The sequence below is a fragment of the Ursus arctos genome, unplaced genomic scaffold (assembly GCF_023065955.2).
Source record: "Ursus arctos isolate Adak ecotype North America unplaced genomic scaffold, UrsArc2.0 scaffold_19, whole genome shotgun sequence".
Taxonomy (NCBI): Eukaryota; Metazoa; Chordata; class Mammalia; order Carnivora; family Ursidae; genus Ursus; species Ursus arctos.
Window position 1 is genome coordinate 25,259,918 of NW_026622863.1, and position 26,153 is coordinate 25,286,070.

The 26,153-nt window shown below is 40.9% G+C and overlaps 1 protein-coding gene across 1 annotated transcript in view; it reads left to right on the plus strand.

The window, feature by feature from the left end:
* Positions 1–26,153, plus strand: part of ZFHX3 (zinc finger homeobox 3) — a 1,297,849-nt gene that overhangs the window by 709,804 nt on the left and 561,892 nt on the right. Inside the window, exon 11 of the mRNA XM_057314209.1 lies at positions 13,021–13,289. The gene's annotated coding sequence lies outside the window, so the exon portion shown is untranslated. The remainder of the gene's footprint in view (positions 1–13,020; positions 13,290–26,153) is intronic.

Sequence of the window (26,153 nt, forward strand, 5' to 3'; positions counted from 1 at the left end):
CATGGAGGGAGGGACGGTGATACCAGTTTCTCCAATTAAAATAAGCTCCCTCCTCCTCCCCCTCCTCCTCCCCCCTCCCTCCTCCTCCCCCTCCCTCCTCCTCCCCCTCTCCCTCCTCCTCCCCCTCTCTCTCCTCCTCCCCCTCTCCCTCCTCCTCTGCTGCCTCCTCATCCCGGCCCTCCCAGCCCATGCTGTCTTACCTGGCAGGTAAGGGTTTCATGTCAGAATGCAAGCCACTGCCCTTTGCTCTTGATATTTTTAATAGTAAAAGAAGAGCAATAACGCAGATTCCTAAGAATGATTCTCTTTGCTCCTCGGTATGGCTTCCAACTGTTGTTGCATTCCTGTCTGGTCTCAGACAGTGTCCTGGAAAAACTTTTAGGACCCAGTAGCTGTTTCCTGTTCCAGGTTCCTCATGTGTTGTTTCTGGGCACAGAAACAAATCCAATTCAAGCAAATAATGCTGTCATCAGGATCTTGTGCAGGCGTTGGATGGGGGAGGCCTGGCCAATGGAGTGCTATGTTTAAAATATCTTGAGATCTTCAGAAACATTTGTTTTTGTTCAGAAATGTTCATTTGATGTTTCCCTGACCCACACAGTTTCCCTATGGGCTTAAGCTCCCATTTGTTAAAGAAACAGATGGGAAAACCTGTTCAATTTGTGTTTGTTTTAGCATTTAAGACAGCTTGCCATGAGTTGGTAGAGTTTGGACACGGCCGATAGGGACACATTGTATTTAGCAGGCAAGCCAGGGAGCAGAATCATGTGACCAGTTTAGAGAGGTAGAAGCCGGGACCTGCCTGGTTCCACAGAATCAATCACCGGTGGCACTGGGGGTAGAATCCTATGATCCTACTGTGGGGTCAGTTACCCTGAGTGGGATGATCTAAGGGGGACTGGGAGAATCTTAAGTGTCCGGCCGATTTTGCCAGCTGCTGGTAGTTTCCCATATATCTCCCACCTTATTTTTGTCCTTCTCCCTATTCCAATAGAAGTGACCCTATACATAAGTTAGTGAAGGTAGGCTGTTGTTATCTGATACAGTTCCACCCACGGGTACCGCAGAGAGCTGAGGAGTGCCCCAACCCACAAGGATGGCCCCTGTCATAGTCAGGGTCCTGGAGGGGAAAAGCCAGCATGCTCAACATGTTAATCCAATGAAGAGCGTTTAACGATGAAACTGTTTGCAAAGGTGAAAGGGTGAAGGGTAAAGGGAGCTGACAAAGGATGATGACGAACGTCAGAGGATTGAGGTGGCAGGCGGAGAGATAGTGTTTCTGGTCTCTGGTGAGACCTGTGGCTGCCGGGGTTGCTGTGGCTATTGGTAGAGGGTTTGGCAGCCACTGCCAAATACATGGTGAGGCAGGGAGGGAACCAGAAAAACCAGTACCCTGACCTCTGACCTCCTCCTGGGCCTTCCCATAGGTTAAACCCAACGGTGAGCTGAAGGACAAGCTAATCCAGGGGCTGAGTCTGTGGAGGGCAGTGTCCCAGGACACAGAGTGGAGTGGAGAGGGATGAAGGCTGGCAGGTGGGTCTGGAGGGGCAGACAGAATAACCAGCACACCCGTTACTTTTACAACACCCTCTCGACTCAGGCAACTATGATCTATCTGAAATACCATATGCTGTTTCTCCCATTGCTGGCAGAAGCAGAGAATGTGCCCTTTCAATGTGGTGGAGCTTCTGGCAGTAAACTAGAAGCTTCGTGGCTCCATCCCAATGCACAGTGGAGACAACAGCCTACAAGCCAGCTAAGGGTGACTTCACCTTGTGCCACCATAGGCAAGATAACCCAAGAGCTATTTCTTTGAGTCTTTAAGTTTGCCCGTTTTTAGAGATTAAAAAAATAGAGTTCTGAATTAGGCGTCAGAAAACCTGGGCTCCTGTTCCGGTTGGCTGTGGGTAATCCGCTCTGGGTGTTTTCTCATCTGTGAAATGAGGAAATTGGGTTAAAAGCTGGCTTAAACCTCTGTTGGCTCTAACATTTAGTAGGACTTTAAATCAAAACCAAAAGATGACTTAGGAGGAAGGATCCATGTATTCAGGGAAATATCTGAGCATCCTCAGACGTGAGGGTAAGAAGAAGCAAGAGGAGGTTCTGAAATGCTCAGGCTGCTGGACTGGTTGGGCATCACATTGTCAGAATCAGAAGGTGAGTGGGTAATTAAGCAGGCTAGCTCACATGCTGAGAATGCTAGTTGCTCTCAGAGGCCTCAGCTTGCTTCACGGTCTTCTCCAGGCCAAGACTAAGCATAAAGAGTCAGACAACTTCTTACCTTTGCCCTTTTCCACCCAGGAGAACAGAGAGAGAGAGAGAGAGAGACATTTGAGTCTCCCTTAAGTGAGCACCTGCCACGGGAGACTGCTAGCAAATGCCTTCCATTCCCTCTAGCCTGGTCCCCAGGGACCTCAGACCCTTAAAGGGTCCCCTGAGATCTCCTTTCCCCACCATTACCCAAGTCATTTGAACCTGTAGTTAAGGGTAGACCTGAAGACAAGGGAGATTTAGAAGGGCGGTCATGAAGTGGCTGTCTGTCTTGTCCACCTGTAACACGAGTAGGGGGACGAATAGCCTGCCTTGGCCCATCTCTTTACCTGGGATTCGGACTTGGAGGTGGTGCAGTGGGCAGCATGGGCCTCCAGAAAGAGGCGACTTGGCTACACCCACCACTTTGTAAGAACAGCCCCCCAAAGCAGCTCTAGTCACACATCCTAAGAGCAATCAAGATTCCTACATGGCACAGTTAATTGTTGACTATGATAACACATCTTGTTATCAGTTTTTCTTTAATGAATTCCCTAATAGATGTCATTAGGCATTAAGTGCCACATTACTTCCTCTCAGAAGAAATATTTAAGGAAACTACACACACACACAAAATTCTGCATTCTGAATCAGCCCTGAACGCCATCCTTAGCAATCACAAACCATGCTATGGAGTCATGTTCTTAGTGATGTGCTCATGTTAGCTTCTTTGGCTCCTGAGAATCTGTGTTTCTGAGGATTGAATTTGAAGCTACAAATCTATGCTCATTCAAAAAAAGGGGGTAAAGACTTTGAAATTCTAAGAAATTCACTGGATCTCATAGGAGACACAGAGTCATGATGAAAAATAGATAAACAATCTCAGTTTGTCAGCACCCTGTGTAGGAATTAAACTCACAACTTCCATGTTAATGACACTTTCACATTTAATTTCCTGTGTGCCACACTGAAAATGCATCCGCCGAAAGTGGAATTTCAGTCCATAGAGCTGTCTTATTAAGTGAGTGTGTGTGAGGTTGTACCTGTCAAAACAAGATTCTGGAAGCTCATTTAGAACTATAATTTGGGGGGGGGGGAGTGTATACAGAGAAGATTGTACCATGTAGGACTATCATTGTTTTCTCGATGTCATTATTGATGTTAGTAAGTGGTTACTTATTAGCACTATGCATTAATTATTAATATTAATAAGAGCTGTATTGAGCACCCGTAGCCCGCTGTCTGCTATGTCCAACATGGGCCATTCTAGATCATCAGCTTAGGGGATGACATGCTGAACATGAAGACAGTGTAGACCAAGCAGCAAGGAGCAGAGCTGGAGTCCTGTCAGGGAGGGTCTTGTTACAGGGGTGAATCTCGTCTGGCCTCCAGACAGCCTTGCATAAGGACACAATGCATCAAAGCCCCCAGGAGGACAGCAAAAATGCACATTTATCTGTAGGAAAAATGCAGGAGTTAAACTTGCTACTCAAAGTCAAGTGTGCCCCCAAGATGGGCAGCATCAGCATCACCTGGGAGCTTATTAAAATGTGGTCTCAGGCCTATCCTGGACCTTGTGAAGAAGAATCTGCATTTTGCGTTATCCCGAGGATTAATCCCAACTGGTATACCACCTATAGTTTCTTCTCCACTGGCCAAAATTCCACTTCTTAAGAGTTATTTCTTTGGATGTTAAAGACTTGTATCACTCACTGGGAAAGAGCTAACAAAATATGGATTCCATAGCATGGGCTCCTAGCTTCAGTCTTTACAAGTGATATTCTTAGCAGGTTGTCCAGTGCTGGCAGAGTGTGTGGACAGCACTGGGCGGCTGAAAGGGCAAGGGAGACAGTTGAAAAAAATCTACCCTTTCAGTAATGTGCCAGTCCTCTTAGGGACAACTTGTCTTGAGGCATGAATTGATTATCTTGGATATGGTTACCTATTTTTCCCCAACTTTTTATTAAAAATGGCAAACACATACGTTGAAAAAAAAACATTTACAGTGAACACTCACACACCATCTACATTCAGCTGTGAACATTGGAGCATACTTGTTTTCTCTCAGTCCATCTGTTTGTCCCTTTGCCCATCCTTCAGTCCGTCTTTTTTTTTTTCATTGTATTTTGAACTAAGTTGCATGCATTCGTACACTTTCTCTTGACTCCTTACCTCTTCCCTAAATTTTGTTCATTTTAATAACTTCTTTGTTTATGTTCAAGCCCATTTCCCTGCAAGGAAGGAGAACAGGAGCTCCAGGGCCAAGAATTATGACTTAGAGATCCGCAGAGATCTTTCCCTTGACCCTTCCAATACCCGAAGTTACAGGGCAGTGAATGGAAGATGGGAGATGCTGTCCTTCTGGAGGTATCTTGCCTCCTCACTCTCTACTCTTAAATTTGCTCCAAGATTATTCTCTAGGTTTCTTTGAGCCTTATAGGTCTCCCTTCTTGCCTAACTCCTGTCATTTACTTCCATGGCTTGTTGAGGTACAAAGATCATTCCTCCTTAGCCAGAATCTTCTGCATTCTCTTCAAATAGATCTTCCTCCATAAGCTCTGCAGTGAGGCCTGCCTCCCTTTGTCCCCTTCTTAGGACATCTGCCCAGCTGTTCTGTCCATGTCACTCTAGAAAATCTGTTTACCTCCCCTTGGCTCAAAGCTCAGGTTTGGCTCTGTGTTTCTTATCTTGGTGCTTCCTGTGGTTGCAACTCAGTCTTTTTTTTTTTTTTTTTTTTTAAGATTTATTTATTTATTTTAGAGGGAGAGAGAGTGTGTGTACAGGGGGAGGGGCAGAGGGAGAGAAAGAGCAAGAATCTCCAGCAGACTCCCCGCTGAGCGTGGAGCTTGACCTCACAACCCCCACCCAGATCAGGACCTGAGCCATAATTGAGAGTTGGATGCTTCACGGACCACACCACCCAGGCGCCCAGCAACTCAGTCTTCATTGGAGCCTTAGTCTCCTAAGCGCCCTCCCTGTTGCTCTCTGGAAACCCCAGAATATCAGACCTCCTGGAGCTGAAGAGGGAATGAGGAATTCAGGATTTGCTCTCAGAGTTTCTGGCAACAAGATAGGTACCTAGAGGGATTAGTTTGATTAAAGCTACCGCTGGTTGAGAACTTGCAATGTGCCAAGCACTTACCTCATTTTATCCTTGCAGCTGTACTTTGAGGTAGGTATTTTTATTTGTCTTCCTTTTATAGATGAAGAGGCACAGAGAAGTTAAGTAACTGGCCCGTGTTCGCACAGCTAACGAAAGTCTTCTAGTATGTTTTGAATCAGGGAAGGTCAGGTTAGAAAGGATGAGTTTTGTGGGGAATGTGGGCCTAGTCCTTGTAGGGCTACCGGGTTTTTGTTTGTTTCTCAAGGCACTGTTTTTCAAACTAGAATCTTCAGACCCCAAAGGTTTGTGAATATTCTTGTGTTTTACTACATTTTCTTTCAAAGGGCTGTGTGCATTCTTGCAGTTTGAGAAACGCTGGCTTAGAGAGAGGGGCGTGGTGTCTTCTTCCCAATCTGTCTTCTCCCTGTTGTCATGGACCCCAGACTTAGTCCAGGCCATGTTTTTACTCCTCTCCCCAAACTAGGTTTCACAGTCCTTTTGTAATAATTTTCTTACCCATCTCATCTGCACATCGGCCTAGAAGTGGGGCTAGGAAAAGGGAAAAGGACTCAGAGAAGTGGAGAGAAGGGAGAGGTTGTATTCCAGGTAGGCGGCAAGTCATAGCAAAGGCTCTGAGGTGGGAATTTGCTGGAGCTCTCTGGAGTAGTGGCGAAGCTCATCACCTGTGGTTGCAGGGCAAAGGGTAATGGCTGGAGGAAGGTCTGCAGGCAGCGTATCTGTAGAGCCTTGAATGCCAAGTCATAAAGTGTGAACCATGCTATTGGCAGTGGGGAGCCACAGAGAAACAGATGAGCAGTTCCTAGTGAAGCCTCAGAGGAGACAGAGGAACCCGGAGGAGACTGGCAAGGTGGCTTCCCAGACGGGCGGAAGTGAGGCAATGAGTGGACAGGGCTGTTCCGGCAGCCCTGAGCTGGGCCTGCCCAGCCACCAAGGAGAAGCCACGCAGGAGATGGGGCCCTCTGGTTCCTTCCCCCCACCTGCGGCAAGGAAAACGTAAGCCCTGAAGATCTTCAGCTCTCAGACCCTAAATATAGTTGTTAGCTTCCTTCTTCCGAAAGAAAAATGTTTAATTCTGCTTTTTGAGCTGCCCTTTGCTTCAGTGCAGCATAAGCCAAAAAGAGAGAAAGTAACTATTAACCCAGAGAATTGAAACCAGAGAAATGCAGTCAGTGGTTCTCTGTGTTTCTTGTAAGCACTGGCACTCTGTCTGTACCGCTCTCGTGTGGACTGGGAGTCACAAGCTCCTGGGTCCCCCAATCTAGTGACTGCGCCAGCCCTCTCGCATGTTCCCATCCGGCCCTGCCTGCCCCTAGGAAGGCGAGAGCCCCCACTCTGGCCCAGCCTTAGCGGCTCCTGGGATGTTCCCACTGCCCCGAGAACCTGAATAAAACCAATAGCTCTGTGGCCTTTGATGGTCAAGGGACATACCGGGAAAGCGAACTTTCCCACGTGGACAAAGGAAAGCCAAGGAGAGCGGGACCCAGAGGTAGGTCAGAGACTAAGTTAGTCCCCAAGCCCCTCGGCGTGACTGAGCCCCAGCACAGCTGTGACATTAGCAGCCGGCATTTGAGGCACAATAATAATTCTTCAGATCAAAGCAGCTCCGTCTTTAGACAATTATAGTAAAATTGAAGCTCTCCTCTAAAAGAAACACATGCTCTTGTTGTGTTCCCCCCCCCCCCCGCTCCCTTCTTATTTTATTCTTTATGAACAAATTGGTTTTCAGGGCTATAGAAAGAACCGATTGGAAGCTTAAATTCTCACTGTCTGCCCAGGGGTGGATTCGCAGGGGTGGACCTGGAACATCTGAAAGCTGATTTTTTTTTTTTTAAATTGATATCCAAGAATAAAAGAGAGAATGGTAGGAGAAGCTGATCAGGAATGAATAAAGTCTTCTTTTAAGCTGAAATAACCCCCTCCCCCCCATCTTCCCTCCAGAAAAGCCGGACTGTAATTGCTTGCAATCACTCGGCACAAATTGTCTGCTCGTATTTGCTTTTTAATTTTGTATAATCTGGTCCATTTCTCTCTCTCTGCCTTTGAGCTTAACCTCTCTTTCTCTCTCTCTTCCTCTTATTCCTTCTCTCTTCCTCTCCCTCTTTAATTCTTCAGGGCTGTTCAAAAAATTAGTAATAATTCTCAATGATATTTGATGGCTTTTACCAAGCAAAGGCACTCAGGGAAAAGAAAAAAAAAAAAAATACACACACATGCACCAGAGCAGAATGGATCCAGGCTGCATCTGCTTACATGTTCATTTCTGCATCCAAAGTATTGTTGATTTTAGTGAATTAATACAGTCTCTTAAGGCAAGGTAGACATTTTAATTAAAAACTGGACTGACCCCAAAGTGGGCAAAGAAAAAGCCAGAACAAGAGAGGTGATTTCTCAGAGTGACTGTGCAGGCTTATGTCTACTGGCCCCGATAGGTCCCCACTTGTTCTCGCTCTAATGGGTGTGCATTCTGTTCAGCACGCTGCCGTGTCCGTCCTGCCGCCCCACCAACCAGTGCCTATCCCTCTTCTGCCGGTGCTTCACGTATGTGGGGCCCGGTGAATCTGAAAGGAGGCGCATCGGTTGGTATTGCTTCCTTTCCAACTATACAAAAGGTGATGGGGAGGTGAGGGGGCATTTCAATGGGGAAAAGTCCAGAGGGAAAATCCTCAAAGGACAGAGAAAAGAAGAGAAATAGAAAAAGAAGTGGGTGTGAAAAGAAGGTAAACAAGACGAAAAGCACAGGTTATTCAAGAAGCCGGGGATGTGGCTAAGACTCAAAGATATGCTTTCTGTCAGCACCATATGCCCTGGTCTTCTGAAAGAGACATTTTATGCCAAGAAAAGGAACTTCACTTGAGCAGCATGGCTAAGAGTCTGGTATTTGTCCTGCTTCAGATCCTTACTGTGGGTTTGTTTACCGCTTACTTCTCTGTATTTCAGTTTCCTTTTCTGTAAAATTGGAATGACAATATAACCTTCCCTGTGGGGTTGCTTACGTGAAATAACACATGGAAAGTGCATAACAGGTGCTTGCCGTGTTTTAAATGCTGAGGAACTCTTAACTGTTATTATCATTATTTCGGTTTAATATCAGATTACTTAAGATATCAGGATTCAATCAGGGAAGTAGATCAGAGTATTAGGAAATAAAGAATTTATTATAGGCATTAGAAGTTGCACGCTTGTGGTAGAAATTGAGGAAGTAAGATCTGGAAGGAGAGCTAGAGGAACAGACAGAAATCATTGGCCTGGTATTTCACTGCAGAATTCTACCAAGTGTTTAAGGAATTAACACCAGTTCTACATAATTTCATCCAGAAAGAAGAAAAAGAAAAAAATACTTCCCACTTCATTTTATGATGTTGATAGTATCCTGATACCAACACCAGACTAAGAGTCCAAAAAAAAAAAAGAAACTATGGACCATATACCTCCTGAACATAGATGCAAAAGTCTTTAACAAAATGCTAGCAGATACATTTCAGCAACATACAAAGAAAATTATATACCATAACCGAACAGGGTTTATTACAGGACTGCAAAGCTGTTTACATATTCGAAAATTGAACAATATAATCTACCATATTAACAGGCTAAAGAAATATTTCATGATTATATCAACTGAGACAGAGAAAACATTCGACAAAACGCAATACCCATTCATGATAAAAATTCTCAGAAAAATAGGAATAGAGAGGGACTTGTTCAACTTTATAAAGAGCATCTACAAAAACCCTACAGCAACATTATGCTTTTTTTTTTTTTAATAGGCTCCACACCCAGTGTGGAGCGCAGTGTGGGACTTGAACTCATGACCCTGAAATTGAGACCAGAACCGAGATCAAGAGTCAGACACTTAACCAACTGAGCCACTCAGGAACCCTGCAAACATTATACTTAATGGAAAGACTGAACGCTTTCCCCCAAAGATCAGGAATAAGGCAAGGATGACCACTCTACCATTCCCGTTCTACACAGTGCTGCAAGTTCTAGTCAGTGCAATAAGGCCAACGGAGAAAACCAAAGGCACGCAGATTGGAAAGGAAGAAATAAAATGATCTTCACTTGCAGAAGACGTGATTGTCTACATAGAAAATCCCTAGGACTCTACAAAAATTAATAATAAAACCTTCTAGAATGAATAAGCAAGGTTAGTAAAGTCAGGGAACATAAGATACACATACAAGAACCAACTGTATTTCTATAGACTAGCAATGAACACATGAAAATAATAATTAAAAATATAATGCTATTTATAAAAGCCTAAAAAATGAAAGGTTAGGTGGAAACCTAATAAAACATGTATATCTTGTATGTTGAAAACTGCAAATGCTGATAAGAGAAATCAAAAAGACCTAAATAAATGGAGAGAAGTACTATGTTCATGGTTTGGAATATTCAACATGGTAAAGATGTCAATTTTCCTTGAATTGATTTATTCCTCAGTGTAATTCCTATAAAAATTCCACCAAGATATTTTCGTAAATATATACAGAATTATTCAGAAATTTATATGGAAATTCAAAGAAACTAGAATAGCTAAAACTGTTTCAAAAAAAGAATAAATATGTGGCAGTTTAATATCAGATTACTTAAGATATCAGGATTCAATCAGGGAAGTAGATCAGAGTCTACCCAATATAAAGACTTCTTAACTGGCTACAGTAATCAATGTCCTTCAATATCGTCACACACATCAGTAGAGAAGAATAGAGAACCCAGAGGTAGACCCACACAATTATGCCAAAATGATTTTTGACAAAGATATAAAAGCAATACAATGGAGGAAATATGGCCTTGCAGCAGATGTTGCTGGTGCAATTGGACATCAATGGACAAACAAAAATAAACTTCAACCTAAGTTCACAAAAATTAATTCAAAGTGTATTGCAGAGTTAAATATAAATCATAAAATTATAAAAACTTTTAGAAAAAATAGGACAAAGTCTTTAGGCTCTAGGGCTAGGAAAGTTTTCTTAGTGTTGACAGCAAAAGCCCAATTTATATAAGGAAAACTTGATAAATTGATTCAACAAAATTAAAAACTTTTGCTATGTGAAAGATCTTTCTAGAATGAAATAATAAGCTACAGAGTGGAAGAAGATATTTGCAAACCTCATATCCAACAAAGGACCCATTTCTAGACTATATAAAAACGTTAAAAACTCAACAGTAGGAAAAAGCAAACGTTCCAATTAGAACACGGCAAATAACATGAAGAGTCATTTCACCAAAGATGATATACAAATAGCAAATAAGCACATGGAAAGATGCCCAACATCATTAGCTATTTGAAAAATACAAATTAAAACCACAATGAGCTATCGTTACCCATCTATTAGATGGGATAAAATAAAAAAAAAAAATAATGACAATACCAAATACCGGTAGGGAGGCAGAGAAATCAAATCACCCATACATTGCTGGTGGGAATGCAAAATGATACAACTGTTCTAGCGAAGAGTTTGGGAGTTTCTTAAAAACTGAACATGTAATTATACAACCCTGAGCATTTGTACTCCTGGACATTTACACAGGAGAAACGAAAAGCTATATACTATGCAAGAACCTGTACATGAATGTTTATAATGACTTTATTTGTAAAACAAAAAGCTGGAAACAGCCTAGATGTCTTTCAATGGGTGAATGATTTTCATCAAGAAGGAAAAATATACAGAATATTGGGGATAAAGGTTGGGACGAGGAACATGGAGAGGTGAACCACAGTAGGGAGAGGGAGGTGATGAATATAAGGACAAAAACCAAGAGTCAGAAAAGCTCAAAGTTCAAGTATAAGGACTTTACTTGGGTGTCTTAGGCAGCAAGTAGGTAACCACTGTGGGGCTGAAAATTATGTTTAAAAGGACGAGACAAGAAAGAGGGGGAATAATAAGAGAAGTTTGAAAGAGGGAGGGGGAGAAATTTCTTTAAGGATAAATTTTTGAGTTGACTAAAGAGGGGACAGAAAAAGGAAAACCAACAGCTATTACCAAAGTAGGGAACTACCGGGGATGCGGGTTGTGATGATGCGGGCCATAATGGTTCAGGTAACTTTCTGTGACACCAGCACATACAACGTGACAGAAGGACCTTTTCAACAACTGAGATCAAGCACCTTCTTCTTCAGGTAGTGTCAGGCTTAGAATAAGCTGGAATGGAGTGCAACTCCAACCAGGCTAACTTGTCTTGAGCTAGGCTGTGTGCAAAGAACTTTCGTGCATTGTCTCTTTTAGGCATCACCATGAAGCAGGTATTACTCTCTCATTTTATAGGTGACTGAATGAGGTTCAGAGAGGTTATGTAGCTCCTACAAGATCATTCTGCTAATAAGGAGCAGATCCATGTGGAAAGAAACTTTCCAGCTCCCACAGTGCAATCAAAGCCAGGTGCTTCAGGGCTGCTACTGGTGGGAGAAGAGTTCTATGGAAGGAAGGCCAGAGCTCATGGCCTCCATATTTGATGACCAGGGTTTATACTCCCACTGGAGGTGTCTCATCATTACCTCTTGACCCACCAGGCTGGTTGCAAAGAAAATGCTACCCCATGGAAGAAAACTGTTGGTTTCCTTAATAAAAATCCTCCAACACTAGAAGAGGACTATATTGGTTGGGGGGGGGGGGCAGACAAGGGAGAGATCTGGGTCTTCCAGTCTACTTAAAAACACAAGCCACCTTCCATATATAGTGGTCCCCCTTCATTTCTAACCTGAAGCAATCAGTGGACTTCCTCCCTTCTGAATGTTATCTCTAGTGTATCTGATCCTAGAGCCCAGTATCCTTCCATTACCCCATACCGAAGGGAACTTATGGGGCAACACTCTGACTGACCATTCAAGTACTTATGCCTGAAAGGTGATTACAAAATTTGAGAGGGAGGTAGGCAGAGAATTATTAATACCTAAAGTGGATGCATGTGGTTTTCAGTGGTTGATGGTTAGTAGTTTTTTGTTAAATAAATAAATTATCAAATGCAGCTTGATTCCATCTTTCCATCCAGATAGAACATAGGATTACATCTGGATCCCATTCTCCAGGCTTTGGAGCAGTTCCTCATTCATTTTAAGGTTGTAATTTTCATTTTGATGTCAAGGCAGCTACTTTTAGAACCGAAACAGAAGAGATGAAAGCTTGTGATTTTTGAGTGGCACCTGGTTTTTTTTGTTTTTTTTTTTTTTTAACCATAGTTGGCTGTGGTCTTTTCTATCAGAACATATTGTCCTATGTTTTCACAGTTTTTAGCAGTAAGTGTTCTGTGTCTAAGAAAGTAACATTTGCCCAAGAGATTCAATTGTGGATATTTTCTAGAGGATGTAGCCTCAGTGACACTTTGGTTTGTGTTTTTTGCTTTGTATAGTATGGAAGGTGATCTCTGTAACCACATGGGCCTTCGTGTGCTGCAGCAGATGGGAAGGAAAGAAGGAAGGAAGGAAGGAAGGAAGGAAGGAAGGAAGGAAGGAAGGAAGGAAGGAAGGAAGGAAAGAAGGAAGGAAGGAAAGGAAGGAAGGAAGGAAGGAAGGAAGGAAGGAAGGAAGGAAGGAAGGAGAAAAGGAAAAGGAAAAGGGAATCTCTAATTTGAAAATTGATCCCAGTCTCTAGCTACTTTAAGAACTCAACAAATTGAGAAAGCTCTTTCTTTTCTCTTCTTTCCAGGAATTTGAAGAGAGAAATGAGGAGCAATTCTAAAGTGTCTCTGTCTCATGGCCCTGTCAGATTCTCAAGGCAATGAACGTATGGGAGGCTACAGGATATCCTAGCAAGAGAGGCAGCAGGCTTCCGACTCTTGAGATGAACTCTGCCCCCCTCCCACACGTCCCCCGTTGATGGGCAGGCTCCTCTAGCACCGTGATCTTTATGGACTGTTCAGAGTCAGCAAGTATGGTTTCCTGGCCTGGAGAAGTCTGACTACCAGTTTTCCCCAGGTAAGTGATATTTCTGCTTCAGATTCTAAGAATTCTAACGGATAAAAAATAACCAATGTAAGAAAAAAAAATAAACACTGCATTGTTTGGGAAAGGGCACCCTTTGCCCAAGTGCTAGGGCATGTATCACAAGTGGAAATAATGTTGGAAGCACCTACCAACCTAGATTAAAGGATCTTTCCAGTTGTGCCTCCCCACCCCTTCCCAAATCAAACATATTCCCTCCGTAAAAATAAATTGGTACCTGCTTCTTAACAAACAAACCCTTTGAGGGCAAAAAAAAAAAAAAAAAAAGCAATATTAAAAAAAAGAAGAAAATTACGTGTGTATTTTCTCCTGGCAGAGTTTTAAAAGCTGTTTGTAGCTGATTTACAATGCTCATAGTATTCAGCTTTTCATTTGAAATTCTAATAAGTGCTTTGAATGGGTTGGAGCTTGTTAGAAAGTAAAGGGAATGAAATGTCTTCATTGAATTGTGTGGTTTTACTGGCTTCCTCATGGATGTCCTAGTTCTCTCTTCACTGTCACCTTTCTTTCCATGGAACGTTGTTGAGCTGATAGGACAACAAAAACCAATATGGAGTCAGAGGATGACCATGTAGAACCATCATGTATGTTCCATTTTTGCAGTCCTCTGGGTCTGTATGTCCACCCCTTGTTCTGCATTTTCCTATGCTGAGCAAGTGAATTCGAAGAATTGTTTTTTCCATCCTCCCCAAGAAATTCTCCTCTAAAAATACAAATATAAAGTCTCTGGAAAGGGTTCGGACCTCTCAGGTCAAAGGTGCCATTTTTGTGGACTAAATGTGTTCACCTTTGTTCTAAAAGCAAGTGTTGGCTGATAGGAAATCCAGGCCTTAGCAGACCTTGGTTCCTATCAGTAGGCCCTGCTGTAATTCCACAAGCTGCCCCATCTGTGATGGGCACCAAACAAAGCCATAATGATTTTAAAAAGGCAGTCAAGTCAGTATTCGTTAACGATACGCTTCCATTTCTAAATCATTTACACAATAAGTAGCATGTTCTTGGCATCAAAGGTCTAATTCTCATTTGGTCTGACCTTGGCAAAGATAAATCAAGGGCCAGGTTAGTTTGCTATAGCAGGTTTTTTTACTGCTTTATGTTCTAATATCCTCGCTTTCCCAACACTGTTATTATAAATGATGGAAAAATCTTGAATATTTGCATAACATTATAGAAGATTTGTGACTGAAAGGATAGGATGTTACTTATGCAAACCATATATATCTTTTCCTGTGTGTTTGTAGTCACTTCTCACTCCTCTTCCTTAGCCACACAACCCCTTTCTGGGGGATGACTTTCTAACTTGGAAAAAGAAATAGGAATTGTGAAGGGTTTGAGTGGGTTGAGGAACGAATAGAAGGTGAAGAAATTGAGAACATGTGGATTGGCTCTTCTGAGAAATTTGGCTGTGTGAGTGAGGTGAAAGAGCCTTGGTATTTCCTAATTAACCTGAGTAAAATTTCTGGAGAAATGGCTGAATTTGGTAGGTCTACTGGTCTCAACAGATGTGAAATCCTCATAAGATATTTATTCCCTTGGGATTGTCATCAGCTTCAAAAATCTGACTAGTTTTATTGTCTGCTGTTTGCTCGAAAGAACACATCATCTTTATATCATCTGTAAAACAGTTTCTGGTTGTTTAAGGTTGTCTGGATTTTCTCTCTAGAATAAAAGTAACAGGGATCCGAGATGGTGGCAAAGGCATAGTTGCATATTAAAGCCTCTTCGGATTCCATGTATCTCTTGTTGCCTTACAAACCACCCCAAAATGCAGTGGTGGAAAACGACACTGAGTTTATAACTCTCGTGGATTCTGTGGGTCGAGAATTCGGATAAGGCGCAGTGGGGATGCTGCCATCTCTGCTCCACAGTGTTTCGGGCTCAGGGCTGGTTAAATGAGAAGAGATTCTTGGCTATGTTGGATTCAATGGCTGTGTCTTCATGTGACCATATTTCTGGCATCTGAAGAGGTTGGAAAAATGTTTCATATACCTAGGACTTCCTATGTGAATTAGACTCTTTCTGCCAGCTAGAAGAGTTCATTATATTTTTAATGTGATTAAAAAATTTAAATAAAATAGTGATTTTTATATATAGACGTTGATGAAAGATGTGTTTTTAAAGCAGTAAATTAAAATCTCATTAATATTTCAGTGAGAATATTTTGTGCTTATCTGTTTCATCTCTATTTTTGACCTATGGCTTAGAGTTCACAGCATGAAGGAGATGGTGAAATCTGTTCACCATAAAATGTTAATTATAAGTAAATTACAGCACAAACGTTCAATCAGCCACATTAATTCTATATAAAGTGAATTATTGTAGCAGAAAATTTTGAAATGTGACTGAATTTTGTAACTTCAGTTTCCTTTTTCTACCTTTTACACCAACTCTGATTCCCATGTGTTTATCCCAGAAACTGAGCTCTTTGTGTAGAGTTGAGCTCATTCTACTCACTGTGTTTTGAAAGTTAAATACAGTGTGCACCACTCCCTCCACCTCTCCAAATGATTCTGATTTGTACATAACTCTGTTTGCCCATGGCAACTTAAATGAAAGCTTTGATATTTTTCAAGCAGAGTTTGGCTTTTAAATGAAGGTGTTGGGTTTGTCATATGAAAGAGTTCTCTCCTAAAATATGATCAAAATGTCCTCACATATGTCATATATATATATATATATATATATATATATATATATATAAAATTGTCATTTTCTCTTGGATTTAGGTCTGTTTTAAAGTTGCAAACTTTTTTAAAAAATTGCTTTTATAGCCAAAACCCAATGGATCTTCCATCTGGGATCATCTTAGTCACAGAAAAATACTAAGGGAATCAAAAATCTTACCCAAAGAGTAATAATAATTTAGAAAATGCTTAAAACATCCAGACTGCATATGGAAGCTAGGCTAATTGTTCATTAAGAACAAAAATACAGATGCTTCCTCGAATAAGAATGCCTCAGTGTATTCATTTTGTCATCAGAAATAGGGATGCTGCTCATTATTAATAGGGTATTTAATGCAGTGACTAGATGCTGTTAGGTACCGTATTCAAAAGAAGATACAGATTTTGCAAAATACTGGGGGGTGTACTTTTTTATTATTTGGTACATCGAACAGTCAACTGAATTTAAATAAGTAGCCTAAAGGACTTGCCTGTTGGGGTTTTCAGCTCCTAGTTGTTTTCAGCTCTAAAGTGTTTTGTGATGGATGTGGTGTGCCTCCTTCCACTTATCAAGGTCTGGTGTATCCTGGTGGATCTGGAATGTTTATGTTGAAAATTTGGATCGTATTCTGGAGGATTCATTTCCAATCCATTTCCTATCCCTAAGGCAGACGCTGCCACCTCTCTCCTGGTCTCATCTCATCCACTGTGCTAACATTATTACTCAGGTATCTACTCTGTGACCTCAAGAGAACTCCATGACTTAGGCGAACATAAAGAATGGCACATGTATTGTTACCTACCAATGCCAGGCTTCTATATTAAGGATCAGTGTTCCCATTAGTTGAAGGAGGTAGTCTTTGTTCCCTCAGATAAGCCATTCCATTTAACACTCATTAACTCAACAGAAGGCTGAAGCATCCAAGAAAAATGGAAATGCTTTACAGACTGCATTAATAAAGGAAGATGCAGAAATGGGAATCATAGTACTACTAAGAGAAAAAGACTCCCACTATAAAAGGGATGAGGGAAAGAATTTCCAATTTGCTAATGGAAGAAGCTGTTAATCTGCAAATGGATGCAGGCATTGGTGAATCTGCCTTTGACATGCTCAGGAAACCTTGAGGATTAAAATATCTGAGAGAGTCAGAATTAGGGATCTGGTAACCATTAAGAGAAAAGGAGCATCCATGTCCTAAGAGGCTAGATCTTCTAAAGAAAATAGCAGAATAAACAATGTAGTAAAATTGAAATGACAGCTACTTTAATTTGAAACCATAGGCAAAAATATGAAAAAAATAAAAGTGATGTGATACTTCTATTATAATTTTCTCCCCCTTTCTTGATGCCCCAATTTCCCAGTCTGGGCTCTTAGTATCTTCCAGTGTCTACTTTCCTTTTCCGCCAGGTACAAAATCATAAATACATTGATAACAAGGTGATAGAAGCCTGTATTTTTCTTTTATAGAGTAATGACTACTGTTTTTGCAAAAATTGTATATGTTCACATTATAAAATTAAAAAAATGGTAAAGTACAAATAAGAAGGCAGAATTTCACTAAAAATCTCACTACTCAGAAACAGTCATCTTTCCCACCTGTTGAACATTTCCCCAAGAATTTGTTTACCATGCACATAGAAAAAAGAGAAAAACAAGTGAGACAAAGACAATGAAAGGCTCAAAGAGACTGAGAAAAAACTGAGATTTTTAAAGAGGCATTGTGTATGACAAAAATAACAACTACTAAGTGAATGGTACTAAATTATTTTTTGGGGTACTAAATTATTACATTAAAATATAACAGAAAAAGCTTAAAGGTGAAACTGAAGGAATTTTGGATCCTTGGTGGGGGGGGATATTTTCATTAGACTATACTTCCTAAATGATCTATCTATGATTAAGAAAAAAGATAAGGAAAAAGCTTTGTCTAGATTCCTTATTCTTTTTTAACTTCATGTTTCATTATTATATAATAGTGGTTGACTCCCTGCTTAAAAGATGAGAAAATTGGCACACAACCACCCAATTTCCTTCTTGTTTCCTGGTATTTACTGGTTATTGCTTTACTTTGTCTTAGTGGTGACATTTTGTCATCTCGTAATGAACCATGAATAACACGTTAATTTTGTCATATTTTTATACATCTAATTCAAATAACAATTCAGTGCTCAATTCTAGTTTTTAGATCTGTGTTTTTACATTATTAAAATTCTATTTCTTTTTTAGTTGGATGAACTTTAAGTAGACTTTTAGAAGATATTTAAATGTCACATTTTAAGTTCTTGCATATCTGAGAATGTTTGTTGCCTTTATATTCAAGGTGTAGTATGAAGGGATAGGAAGTAAAATAAAAATGAATAAATGAATAATTAAAAGGACACTTTAGCTGGTGATAAAATGTTCAGATCATGCTTTCTTTCCTCAGAACTCTGTAGGCCTTTATTCATTGTCTACTGGCACTGGGTACTGTCCTTTTATCACAAAGTTGTCATTCGTATATTGTTTGATTGGAAGATAGACTCGTGGATCCCATACTCCGAGTCCCTTCGTAGTTGAGAATGTCTCAGTGCTGTGTTTGTGTGTGAACATCAGCTTGACTGGGTGTGATACTCTACAGAGCACACTTTTCTCTTCAGCACCTTGTAAATATTGCTTCCTTGTCTCCTGGGATTAATGCTATGGAGGAGACCAAGGCTCATCTAATTTTTCTGTTTACAGAGAACTTGATTTTTCTACCTGAATAAATAAAAAAACTTTTCTCTTTGTCCTTTAAACTCAGCAACTAAACCAGAATATGCCTAGCATCAATTAATTAGGATCAGTTTTTCTTAGAATATACTGTGTCCTTAGATTGATAGATCTACTACTTCCTTTTTTAAGGTACTTCCCCCCCATGATAGATATCTGATTTTTTATCCCATCTGTTGTATTCTCTGCTCCAGGGCCATAGAGTTTTTTTTTTTTTTCGTTTTTTCTTTTCCTTTTCATTCACTAAGATTTTCTCAACCCTTTCCCCCATGCCACGAATTCTATTTTTGGTCATGTTTATTATATTCTACTTTTGCTCATGTATTTATTCATTATATAATGATGTTTTGATTCTCCCTTTGTCTCCAAAGCTCCACAATCTCTTTCTATCATTTTGCTACTTTAATAGCCTACCATTTAGCAACTATTTTAGTAAATTTGTGACATATTAAACTATTCTACAGCATGAAGTACTCAAAAAGAAATTTTGTTTTTCCTTGGGTTGTATTTTCTTCCAGATGAGTATTCCATCTCTCTTTTGCATGTCTTACTTCCTTTTTAATGTTCCTTAACATGTAGTCTTTTGAGATCATGGCTTAATGTGGGGAGGTCTCTTATTAGATTCATTACCCTGGATGGATGGACGGTGGGCATACTGATACCTCTCCCACCTCACATATAGCAAGACTGTCAAAACCGAAATCCAAATTTTCTCATTTGGCAAATATCCTCACTCACTGACAAATGCTGGTGGGTTAAAGAGGGGCTCTTGCACTCCGCATTCCTTTCAGAGTTCTGGAAGTCCCTTTAGTTTGATCAGATCCTTGATTTCTCATCATTTCTTCATGTTTTAGTGTTTTATCCTGCATATAAAGTTGATTTCAGCAGAAGGTCTAGTCTAAAAGAATTATCGAAAACAGAAGTTTCTTCATGTTTTTTTCATTCATTCATTCACTCACTCATTCATTCATCTGTTCTAGCTTAATATGTGAAGCCATGTGGAGATCTTCTTTTTGCACTGACAGACGTTGGGTAAATCTTATTGACCCCTTCCTATTTTATCTGAGGCCTGTTTTTCCTCCTACTAACACCTTAATGTTCTATCCTATTGTCTATATCCGAAGTACTCTGAAGGAGGGATTATTTTGATGGACTTTGTCTCAGAGAATCAAGGACTCAGCTCTTCTCCTGAGATTTTGCTAAATGTCACTCATCAGAGTTCACTTCACCAAGTTGGGAATATATCTTATTACCTTGAAGCCCTCTCTCTAAGATATTGAGTCTGGGCAGTTTTTCCTGCCTCTAGTAAGACTGAGGTCTTACAGTGATAAGGCTTCTATTCTCAAAATTACTTTCCTGACTCAACCCAAGATGCCTAAGTGTACCTTTCATTTGTTTCCAAACTGTGAGGTAGTCAGGGAAAATTCTAAACATTTTCTTTACTTCTTAATACTCATTCTAATGTTCAGGGTCTAGTTGAAAGTAGCATGGAGGTACATCAAAATATATTTCCTCCTCTTCTCAAATGATATTTTTTGAAGTTTATAGCTTGAGGTTATTCCATTTTCTTTGTTTGACTATCCCTGGTGAGCATTTTGCTGGTTTTCACTACTTTTTGCTCCTTTTGGTAGATATTGGAGCAGGGAGATTCTATGTTCCAAATTCACTCCCCCTTCTCCCCCTCACACACAAATCTAAGATTCTGCATTTAAGAGAAGACTTCTTGGCAATATTGATGCTATCCCAAATGAATGACTACATTGTCTTTATAGAAATAGAAGTAGACCCTGAGATAAGTATCCAAGTAAAAGTCATTTATCTGTAGGGTGATCCCAGGACCTAGAAAAAGTGTGGGAGAAGCAAAGTGGAGAAGGGAAGGTGCTAAGAAAGAGTATATTAGCAAGCAAGTTGACATTGTGGGCAACAGAAGCTTAATTTAAATAGCAAAACTCAGGGAAAAACAGAGAACATACACTTCACAGTTATCCCACCCAAGGGAAAAAGAAGCTGGTGTATTTGTTCACTAACTCCTGTTATTTATTGGTCGAGATCTGCTTCTAGGGGTAGTAATTCCCTTTCGAGTTCTACCTACCACATGTATAAGCAATGCAGCAGGCTGAGACGGCCAAAGGAAGAGCTCAATGAGATCTGGTCTCTAGAAGTGGGAAGTTGGGCTCTCATACCCTGAAATGGTAAAATGCAAGGGAAGATAGGTAGGGCATGCTGTGCGATTGTGAATTTTAAGCATCTTGGCACTTGGGTAGAGCAAGCCTGGGAAGAAAAGAGATCAGCCCAAGGTTGCTCAGTGGTATCTATTGAGTGGTTTCCTACTTAATACCAAGTAGATCTTAGGCGATGGTCCTTTCTAGTTTATATAGTTATACCATCTCTTCAAATTCAGTGGATGCACTTCTAGAAAAAATTAGGGGAAATATCTTGGGAGGCCTAAAAAAGGGTAAGAGGCTGCTGTTTTAGTTAATAAAGCTGGGAAAACCATGGATACTTTCTAGAATTTTATATATAATGACAAATATAGAGATACACATGAATTTTGCCTATTGTATATATGAAAATATTTTTATAAGAGGGGAGTATAGAGGTGATGCACACACAATAAATGTATGATGCAGTATGTTGCATGGGTGCTTTATGGACACTTTGAGAGCATTAAGAGTGTTGCTGAATTATATTCCCATCTGTTCTGATCTGACATACAAGGAAGGGATCACACGGTTCTTATGGAGGACACCACATAAATACATTCACCCACAATCCTACTTTCAAATAATCCCTCTTAAAAAGGTATCATACTAATTTCAGTTTTAGAAGGGACATTGCTTTTGACTGCTGTACACATCCTGTGTCAGAATGGAGTCCCATAAATCCATCCCTTTCCCTCTGCGAACTGTAATCTAGGGGCTAAAAAGTGGTCAGTTACATTAAACCTGAGAGGAAAAAACTAAAAAGACATCCAAGCTTATTGATTAAGTTAGAAAATGATCATGTTAAGTACAGCAAGGTGGGGAATTCCAGTCAACTCTTTTGCATATAAAGTATACATTCAGAGTATTATACTTTGAAAGGTAGGTGTATTTCAGAGGTCCCACCTGAGGGATTAGAACTGTGTATATATTCATGTGGTAAAAACATATCAACTTGCTTCCTTTGTGGTACTTGACAGAATTATCCGCACTAGAAATCCTTATTTAAAAAAATTTTTGAGTGTTCTTTGTATGTTTTACTGAAGAAAAGCTAAATCCAGGATGTCAGGTGGGAAAGGGGAGGACGTTTTGATATTTATTTATATTATTAAGTTACTATGTATAATATAACACAATTATTATATATTGTTATCTTTTTTTCTCTTGTAAAATAAGAGAAAGCCGAGGAGTAACTTACCAACTCATATATATATTTTCTGTGGATATTTCTGAGTAACGATTCTCCAAATGAACAAAGGGAGGAAGAGAGAGGAGGCGGGGACTGGGGTAGCCAGAACAGAAGACTAGCAGGGAATGTGAAAGAGAATGAATTCACCAAAGTCGGAAGCCTTGAAATGCTGAACTTTGGCTTCCATTAGCAAGAGATTTGGGTCAGACATAAGAACCAACTTTTTGGTAGGCAGAGTAGATAAATCAACAGAGCAGATCTCTAAGGGATTTTGTGGAGTGCCCACTTCTGTAGTATTTTAGAGAAGAAACTACCATCTTTTACTAAAGGCTTATGTGAAAGGGCTAGGCCAGAATTTGAACATCATTATAATGCCTGGAAGCTCTGATTATTCCGTGAAGGGGGATTATGTATTGTTTTAGGAAAATGTATCTTCAGAAGCACATCTCAGTAACTTCCATCCACAAAACCATCTGCTTCGCCGAACTCCTTAGTCTCCAAATCTTTGCATTTACGTCACTGAACATTTGGGCTTGTGTAAGCTTGCAGATTTGTTTCTTCTGCTCTCTATGCGTCGTTGTCACATTAGCTTCAAATCCATCTATGAATTTATATGTTACGGGCTAACTGTGGCCCTCTCTCCCCACCCCCAAATTCACCTGTTGAAGTCCTACTCCCTAGTAATTTAGAAGGTGACTATATTTGGAGATAAGGTTCTACAGTGATAATTAAGTTAAAATGAAGTCATTACGGGGGCTTTACTCCAAGATGACTGGTGTCCTTGTACGAGGCAGTGTGGACACAGAGGTGTGCAGAGCGAAGGTGATGTGAAGGAGGAGATGACCATCTACAAGGTGAGGAGAGAGGCTGCAGGAGAAACTTGGTGGCTTGATCTTGGACTTCCTGCTGACACCCTGATCTTGGACTTCGGTGTGCCAGAACTGTGTGATAACAGATTTCCCTTGCTCTGTGTAACTGCAGCCCTAGCAAACTCACACAGATGACCTTCTCCTTTTATCATGTCTCCCTTCCCTTTGCCTTCCCTTGGATGACCAATTAACATTTCTTTTCCTTCTAGCCATCCTTAAAACATACCCCACCCTCCCGTCTTTAGGTTCCCATTCCCATGTCTTCCCTCGGAGCTGTCATTTTCTTGCTGCCCTATCCAGGCCCCCATCGAAGACGAGAGAAAACAGTGTGAAATCCCAAGACTCTGACTGCTGAGCAAGTTTCCATGCACACACATGTTGTCTTCCATCGTTTCCATCTTAGAAAAGGTGCACATTTTCGAGTAAGTTCTGTATCTGTGTTTGGCACCTTGCAGTTTACAAAGCATTTTTGCAGATACAACTTTGCTTAATCCTTCCCACATTTCAAGTCCGTGCTTTTTCAAGACAATGAAATTCAGAGAGGTTAAGTAACTTGATCAAAATTACACAGCTGGCAAATGGTAGAGCTGGGATTTGAACCAAGGTAGAAAGAAGGATTGTTATCGATTCCCACTGCAGGATAGTCAGTGGAGCAGTTTCACGGTGTGGCTGCTTTTTCTCTCCTCTGAAGCGGCCATTCTTGAGCTTTATCTTGGTATGTGTCGTTACCTCTGGCTAGGTGTTTGCTCCGGAATCATTATTATCCCAAATACATTGGAAGCTCTGGGGAGGCAGGTTCTGAGCTGTGCTTTCTGTTCAGTTACAGTGTTTGAGGAACATTTGTTGATTGATTAGTTAAGTGGACTTTTTTGCCAGAGAATTTGGCACATTTCTTGGCATCCAGCTTTCCAAAGATATATGCAAAAGTGACAGGGATCTCACAACATTGATCTGGTCATTGTAGACGAAGATTGGGAAAGGGTATGTATAAACATAATACCGTGGATTGACATTATATTATTATTATTATACCCTGTATTTATATATCATTCTCTCTCTCTGTCTCTCTCTCTCAGGGGTTCATAGTCATTTGCAAGCAGTGGGCCTTATCCTGCTGCTAAATAGAAAATAAATTGCTTATCTCTTGGAAGAGAATTAACTCTTTCAGGGCACTGGGGTACCATTTAGTAAATTAGTAATCCTCTAAATGGCACTCTAGATACGTAAGATTCCCCATATAAACTGGAAAATGAACGTGTTCCCAGTGCTTAAAAGAAATCAGGGCATGCCTAACAGAAATCAGACAGCAAGCTTAAAATATATGTAATATACTTATCTCTCTCCTCTAATAACTTTGTATTTATTCTCATGGAAATCTGTTTGTGACTAAAGATGAATCTATTTGCTAAAAGCTGGCACTTCTGATCTTTTAATCTACTAACATGAGAGCAATAAAAGGGAAGGGAGCAGATGATAGGAGGAGTAGAGTGGTGTTTATATGCATGGGATCAGTGATGATTTGTTCGGCTATACACATTTTGAGAAGCTGATGAATTTAAAAACAAAAACAAAACAACATTTGAAAGGCTGGCCTTGATAGTTTCCTTAGGTCCTAAGAATGTTTACCTACTACCAGAATAGTAGTGAGTTGGAGTTAGCCCCGTGGATCTCCTTGGAGCCATCTAAGCAAGGTAGGGGCCTAACCGTGAATCAACAGTAGCTTTAGAAATTCAACTCTCAAGCAGTCGGAAATGAAGTGGCGGAAATTAACACAAACTCGTAGATGCTGGAGATTTTCCATGGCTGGCACAGAGAGGCAGGAATGGTGAATTGGTAGTGAACTGGACCATTTTTTAAAATGCATATCAACTGCAGGCTTTCTCTCATTTTCACTTTCTCTCTCTCACACATCCCCCACCCACTGCCTTTAAGACATTGCTTCCAGAATTATGATCTGACCACTTCATCTCATTTAACAATTTTGGAGTTCACTCGTTGACTCAAATGCTTCTTGGACGCACTTGCTCGTTGAGGTATTGCTACACTGAATTCTGATTGTAATTCAGTAACACATTATTGATTGTTGAGACTTTCGGTTTATGTGCAATGAGATAGAATTTGGAAACTGGTGGTGTCTTATTGACTTTCTGATTTGTGCTGCTGGGAAGCTCATTGGACGGTCAGATGGGTTGCTGCCAGGCAGTTTGGCAGTTCAGTAAACACTCTGTGGTTATCATTCCCAACAGTACCCTCTCCCTCAGATCCCGCTCACTCAGGAGCAACGCATTTGACGACGAACTGCCACACCTGTTCCTCTCACTCAGCCCCGCGTCCAGGAGTGAGCCTCTCTCTCGAAAGCGCCATCCCTCCTCTTTGGTTTTTTTTTTTTTTTTTTTTTTCTTCTTCCTTTCCTCTTCCTGCCCCACTGACAGCCAGCTGCCAGGGGCCTCTTTACACAAGCCTCAGCTTTTCAAGGTAAATATGCCACATCAGTTCAATTTCAGCAATCCACACACCTCTGAGCCCCTCCAACTCCAAGGAGCATCCTTAAAGGGAAGAAGCAGCAGGCTGCTGCAAAGAACTCAAAGATCAGCAAAATGTCTTGAAAGGGGGAAGGAAAGACGAGCCGCATAGACCAATGGCCTTCATTTTTCCAGTAAGCAATGTGGCGACAAAAATAAACACTATTAGGGAAAGTGTGTGTTCAGTCTAATTGTATAATTGCAGGTTGCTTTCTGTACATCACACGGGGACTAAAGTAGCGTAGCACCGGGAAGGAGCTCAGTAGTTTCCCTCCTGCATCCATAAACATTTTGCATGTAGTTGCACTCTGGCGTAAGTCGAAGCCCAAATGGACCAGGCTTGAGGATTCTGTCACCTATTACTCACCATCTCAAGGTGAAGGTCAGTGGCAGTAACGCTCTGAGCTCAGAGGTAGCACAGTGAGGTGAACAAAGCTGGCAGAAGAAACAGAGCCACTAATTCATCTCCCAGGTGGCCCTTTTAATATTCCAAACTGCATTTAATCATCAAGCAGGATGTTGAACCAAGGAGCCTGGTCAGCAGTGTCCTTCTGCTGACTGACTTTTCAAACTTTCCAGCAAGTAAGGAAGCTGATGGATTTCTTATCCCCCTCCCCCCTGCCACCTACTGCTGATATGAGACC